The following is a 6,234-nucleotide window of genomic DNA, read 5'->3' as shown; positions in this document are numbered from 1 at the left end:
TGAGGTCTGTGAGCCACATCCCCTTAGAATCTTGCACCTGAGTTGGGTTCCCTGCTCCCTCCTCATTCTCCACAGGCTGGTGTCAACCAGATCATCACTTTAGAGAAGAATCTGGAGACTGCTGGTCTCCAGTGAAGCTGGAGTGGCCCAGAATCCAAATCACCAGCATTCCATTCCTGCACAACCAGGAGGCTCCGAAATACCATGAACAAACCAATGGGGTGAGGGAAGGGGCTCAGAGGGTAGGGTGCTTGTTGTCAAGCTGGATAAACTGAATTTAATTCTTAGAATTCAGCTCTGTCAAGCTGTCTTCTCATCTCCACATATGTGTGTATGTGCCTGCCCCCACCAAACAAACAAACAAAGAAACAAATATATGTAAAAAAATATGTAAGAGTGTTGTTTTTGACTAAATCTCAATTGTTTGATTTTACCAATACAACTCAGGAGTCAGATGCTGGGGTGAAACCCTGCTAACTCAGAGAAGAAGAGAAAGTACCCAGCTTGCCTTCCACCTCAGCTGATGCCCCCCCAAATTCCCTCTCTTCTTTGCCTTCTCAAGCAAAATACCCTCAAACTGAATGTCTCTCCTTTCTACTTCCTGTGCGTCTCTCTATTTATCTTCTGACTGCCTCTTATTCTCTATGTTTTTTTCTTGTTCACTTCCTGTCAACTGGTTGCTTGCTCTGCCCCAGGGCCTATATTGACTTAATTTAATCCTGTTTACAATACACAGAAAGCTGTTGGATTAAAGGTGAGTGCTAGGGCTGATTCACACAACTCCAAACAGGTTTTTCCAGTGAATAATGCAATCTCAGGGTTCTCAGTGTGATCAAATATCCTGCAATATCAGAAGGTCATGGAAACCTCTATAGAGGCCATTGAGGGCCTGGGTCTCCTTGCTTGCTTCAGGCACAGGGGCTGTAGAGGATACAGAGGGTGTCTCTGAGACCATTGGAAATGCCAGCATGATGCCTCCTTCCTGAAGCCCTCTGACCTGCACCTATGGGCCCATAAACTGGTATCTGATGTGGCAGCAGCTCTAAGGCATGTGCAGGAACAGAGCTGTGGTGGGAAGGGCATCCTCCTGGTAGGGCAGAGTACAAAGGGTGTTCATGTTTACTCCAGCCTTGATATAGCCTTGACCATGAGGGTAGACTGGCCAAAATTCTACAAACCCAGGGCTGAAGAATGTCTAGGGAAGTCCTGGCTAATTGAGGGACCCCAGGTGAGAAGGAGACCCTTGGAAACACCAAAAACCAAGTCCTCAGGGAAGAGCCAGGTTCAGGGATGTGCAGCCCAATGGCATCAGTGACACAGGTGCCCTCCGGATTCATTTCCATTTGAATGGATAGAGGTGACTTGAGGAACCAGCAAGGCTAGAGCAGGGGTGGGGAGAAATTAGTGTAGAATAAAGTCAGAGGTTTACTCTTGATTACCTGCCAATTACTGGGAAGAAAAATATGCCAGGTACCTTTAATCTTAATTTTAATAAAACAAAAAACAAAAATTATGCCTCGCATTCTGAAGATTGGAAATCCAGTCTGGAAGAGAGCCAGCAAGGTCATGGTCTTGGCGAGGAGGACCTACTTCTAATTTTGCAGATGACCACAGAAAGTGAAACAGGGAGAATCTTTTTATCATCACCAAACTCATCACGAGCCACCCCTCATGTTCATTAACAAGCTCAGTTGTCACTTCAAAGGGAATGAGAGACAGTTTGTTCTTGAGCCAAATATGCATGATCATGACCCAATACACAGGTTTCAGGTTGTCCCAAAAGATATGTTTTTCTGTGGATGTGTGTGGTGGCTTAAAAGAAAATGTCCCCCATAAGAGAGTGACCTTGTTGGAGTAGGTATGGCCTTTGTGTAGGAAAACCTAACTAAGATAGAAGTTGGTACCAGGGACTGGGATATTGCTGTGATAGGCCTGACAATGTTTTTATTTGTAGGAATTTGGACTTTGGTATTTTGGTATAGGAAAGCAGTGGAATGCTTTAAACACAGCTTTATGGGCCATACTCGCAGGAGCATGGAAGACAGTGGTGTGAGAATGATTTGAACTGTGGAGATCAAGAGGTTTCAGAGGAGAAGAATGTTAGTATGCTTTTTGCCCTTGTCTGAATAGTCTGCCTGAGGCTAAAGTGAAGAGTTTCAGATTAATTCCGTTGGCAGAGGAAATCTCAAAACAGCCTAGTATAGACTCTATCATGTGGTTATCAATGTTAACTCTCGTGAAGATTTATAATGAAAAGGAGCAAGCTGAGCAATTAAAAAGATACAGATTGAGAAAAGAGACACCAAGAAGCAGAACAGAGCTAAACCATGTATTCAAGGAAATAAACAGATTAAGAAATGGAACAGATGGTATGGTGGTTTCAAGGCAAGATTCCACCCAGTTAAGCTTCCAATTTGTGAAAAGGAACTAAAGAAAAGTTTAGAGTGGGGTTTGGTAGTGTAAATGTTTAATCCCAGCACTGGGAAGGCAGAGGCTGATGGATCTCTTAGTTTGAGGTCAGCCTGGTCTACAGAACAAGTTCCAAGCTAGTCACGCTTAGGCAGTGAAGGTAATCATCAAAACCAAAAAGCTGGAGAAGATGTAATTGAACGAGGGGCCATGTTCCAGCCCCAGGAAACAGCAGAACTTGGCAGTTTTGGCCACCTGTTTCTGGCTTTAGAGTTAAGGATAGAAGAAGGGGGCTATGGAATCTTCCTCTACATCTAAGGAAAGCTGGGGAGGCCAGGCATGTATCAGGGGTGTCCATGAATGGAGGCCTAGACAGAACATTTCGTGAAGCTGTGAAGCTGAAGTTTGGATTGCCTTGGAGAACCCAAGGTGTTGGAGATGCTAGAGTCATTGAGATATGTGACAAGGAGAGCTGCTAACAGGGAGTGGAACCAGCCCCAGAGGAAGAAGTGGTTGCAGTCGACAAAGCTGAAAGGAGTCGAAGATCTGAAGAGCATTTTGACCTCAGACATAGAGATGCAGAGTTTGGAGTTTATCTACCTGGTTTTAGGTCTTACTTTGGTCCTGTATTTTCTCACGATTCTCCTTCCCTACACTTTCGAACAATAATGTATTTCTTGTGCCATTATATGTTGGAGATAAGTAATCTGTTTTTTATTTTGATTTTACAGTTAAGCGATTACACGAATCTCAGAAGAGACTTTGAACTTTGAACTTCTAAACATTGTTGAGACTGTGATAGACGACGGGGACTTTTGAAGTTGGACTAAATGCATTTTCCATTATGCTATTGTTACAAGCGTTTGGGGGCCAGGGAGTGGAATGTGGTAGTTTGAATGTGCAAAGTCTCTTCTGAGTTTCATGCACTCTCATTCTATAGACCTGACTGGCCTTGATCATCCGACTCAACCCTGGTTATTACTGGGGACACAGAAGTTGCAGCCAGATCACCCTCACATCCTGCATCACAGGGCTTACCACGCAGCCTGATGTTTCAGACTTGGGAGACAGTTCAGATATTGTCTCGGTTTTTACTCCCCCTCTCTTTGGTTTTGGTTTTGTTTTTTTTAGTGACAGGGTTTCTCTGGGTAATAGCTCTTGTGCTGGAACTCACTTTGTAGACCAGGATGGCCTCGAACTCACAGAGATCGCCTGCCTCTACCTCCCACGTGCTGGGGTTAAAAGGCGTGCGCCACCACCACCCAGTTAGTTTTAGTGTCTGTTGTGACAAGCAGGTTTTAGATAAGCAATTAAACACGCCAGGTTTCAGAAGAGCATATGATATTTAAATTCTCACCCTCCTAATTTCAGAGTGATAATTTACAAAAAGAGGTCTACATTAATAAATTAAGTGCAATGCCCTGGGAATTTTTCCTGGATGAAATTTTCCAGCATAGGTCAAATGCCCACAGTGATGCCTGTTCTTGGCAGCATGATCTAGCTGACAGTTTTGTTCCCTAACTCTGTTGGCAGTAATCTGGAACCAACAGCAAGTCACATGACCCCCGCAGGCATCTCACTGCTCCTTCCTCGCAATTTCCCCAGCACTTGGGAAACAGAGGCAGAAGGGTCCAGTGTTCGAGGGCCTGATTAATTCTGCTCACCCTCTTTGTCAGCCTAGGAAAATGTTGGTGCCCAAAGGTTATCTGAGGAAGTGTTAAATAAACTAATGGAGCACACAAGACAAGAGTGGGCCAGTGATACGGCTCAGCAGTTAAAGGTGTTTATTACCTAACCTGACAACCTGAATTTGGTTCTCTGGACCCACTCTGTGAAAAAAGAGAACTGATTTCTGTAAGTTGCCTTCTGACCTCCATATATGCACTGTGCACACTCATGTATATGCACACACATACACAAATAAAGCATGTAAAGAAGAGAAGGAAAAGCATCAGCAGTCAATAATGACATTTATCAGAAGCAACACTAGATGGTGATCTTTTAAAAAATTTAGTGACAAGCCAACAGTGATTGAGTACAAAGAGAGACAAACCTCTATCAAACATGGAAGCCAAATGAAAGAGATCACCACATAGGAAGTAAGCAGGTTTGTTGGCTGCTTAGATAAAACAGATCCAAGACAAAGCTTGTTACCAGATAGACACATTTCACAGTGACAGGAGGAGCAATCTCTCAGGAAGACACCAACCCAAAGCTCATAACCTCACCAACCAACAGAGTCCCCAAAATGCACAGTGAGAAATGTCAGAAGGGAAGTGTGAAACAGAAATTTCCACTCCCAAGGTAGGAAATTAACTTCACTTAGAAATTACAGCACTGGCCGAAACCTCAGGAGGGACATCAAAGATGGGAGTACCACTTCCAACTGTCTGCATATAACCAGTCTCTAAATTATGGTATTATCATTTAAGCTGGGCCTGGTAGTGCAAGCCAGCTACTCAGAAGGCTTAGGTAGGTATATCACAGGTTCAAGGCCAGCCTGAGAAACTTAGCAAGAACCTGTATCAAAATAAAAACAAAGGGGGGTTTGTTTTTTTAGTTCAGTTAAGAGGGCCTGGGGAGCATGAATGAGGTCCTAGGTTCAACCCTAACAATAGTATACACATTCGTTTTTAAGTTCACATGAAATATATACCATGTGGGACCCCAGAGTGGCCATTAAGGCAAGTTCTATATTTAAAAGAATAAAAATTATTCTGAATCTACTCTCTAATTATAGCAGAGTTAATTAGAAATTAATAAGCATAAGGTTTCTGCAGAAACCCCCATGTTTGCAACTAATAACACCTTTTGGAATAATTTAATTCATGGGTACAAATAACACCACGGGAATTAGTTATATTTTAACAGAAAGGCGACAAAAATACAATAAGCATGTAGGATGTATTTAAACACTGTGTAGTAAGGAATTTATAGTTTTGAACACCTTTGAAAAAGGGAAAAAGGAGAAGTAGAGGGAGCAGGAGGAGGAGAAAGAAGAAGGAGGAGAAGGAGGAGGAAGAGGAGGAGGAGGAAGAAGAGGAGGAGAAGAAAAAGAGGAGGAGGAGGAGGAGGAGGAGAAGAAGAAGAAAAGAAGAAGAAGAAGAAGAAGAAGAAGAAGAAGAAGAAGAAGAAGAAGAAGAAGAAGAAGAAGAAGAAGAAGAAGAAATGCCCCCAAAGGTTTCCTGTTAGGACTCAGGGATACAGCCCCTGTCTATCATTCCTGGAGACCCTAGGTTTTATCTCCAGTAACCTTCTCCCTCCTAAATCACATAGTTATTCTTAGCTAGGTTCGAACACACTCCTATTATCCTAGCACTGAGGAGGCTGAGGCAGGAGGATCTTCATTCAGTTGGTTCCTGGGATGACACTGTCTCAAACAAACAAGCAAACAAATATGTAAATAATGCATTTAAAAGTGGAGGGAAGAAACAAAACAAGAACAAATGTCAAATGTCCTCAGACTGAGCTGAGGCGCTGGCAAGGTCCTCCTGATTACATTATTTTGGAACTGGTTTTCCCGTGGGAGCGGAATTTCTGCTAAGAAGCTTTTTTGGTGTGTCCAGTTTTAAAAAGAAGAAAAGAGGTGGGGGCGGGGAGCGGGATTAACCTCATTTAGCAAGCCCTGATCCTGGAGCCTACACCAGTGTGGGAAGAAAAGAGGCAGTGGGAAGCAGTCTTGAGACAGGCTGCTGGCCAGTACCTAGTGACCTAGCTTGCCTTTCTGGAAATGGCATTGCCCTTAATGCCCCAGTGTCCTGTGATATAGGTCCCAGCAGCTCTATGATCCTCCTTGTTCCTGAGACTCCCCGAGACCCATTCCCC

The sequence above is a fragment of the Myodes glareolus genome, chromosome 19, assembly GCF_982192425.1.
Source record: "Myodes glareolus chromosome 19, mMyoGla1.1, whole genome shotgun sequence".
NCBI lineage: Eukaryota > Metazoa > Chordata > Mammalia > Rodentia > Cricetidae > Myodes > Myodes glareolus.
This window is presented reverse-complemented; position numbering follows the sequence as displayed.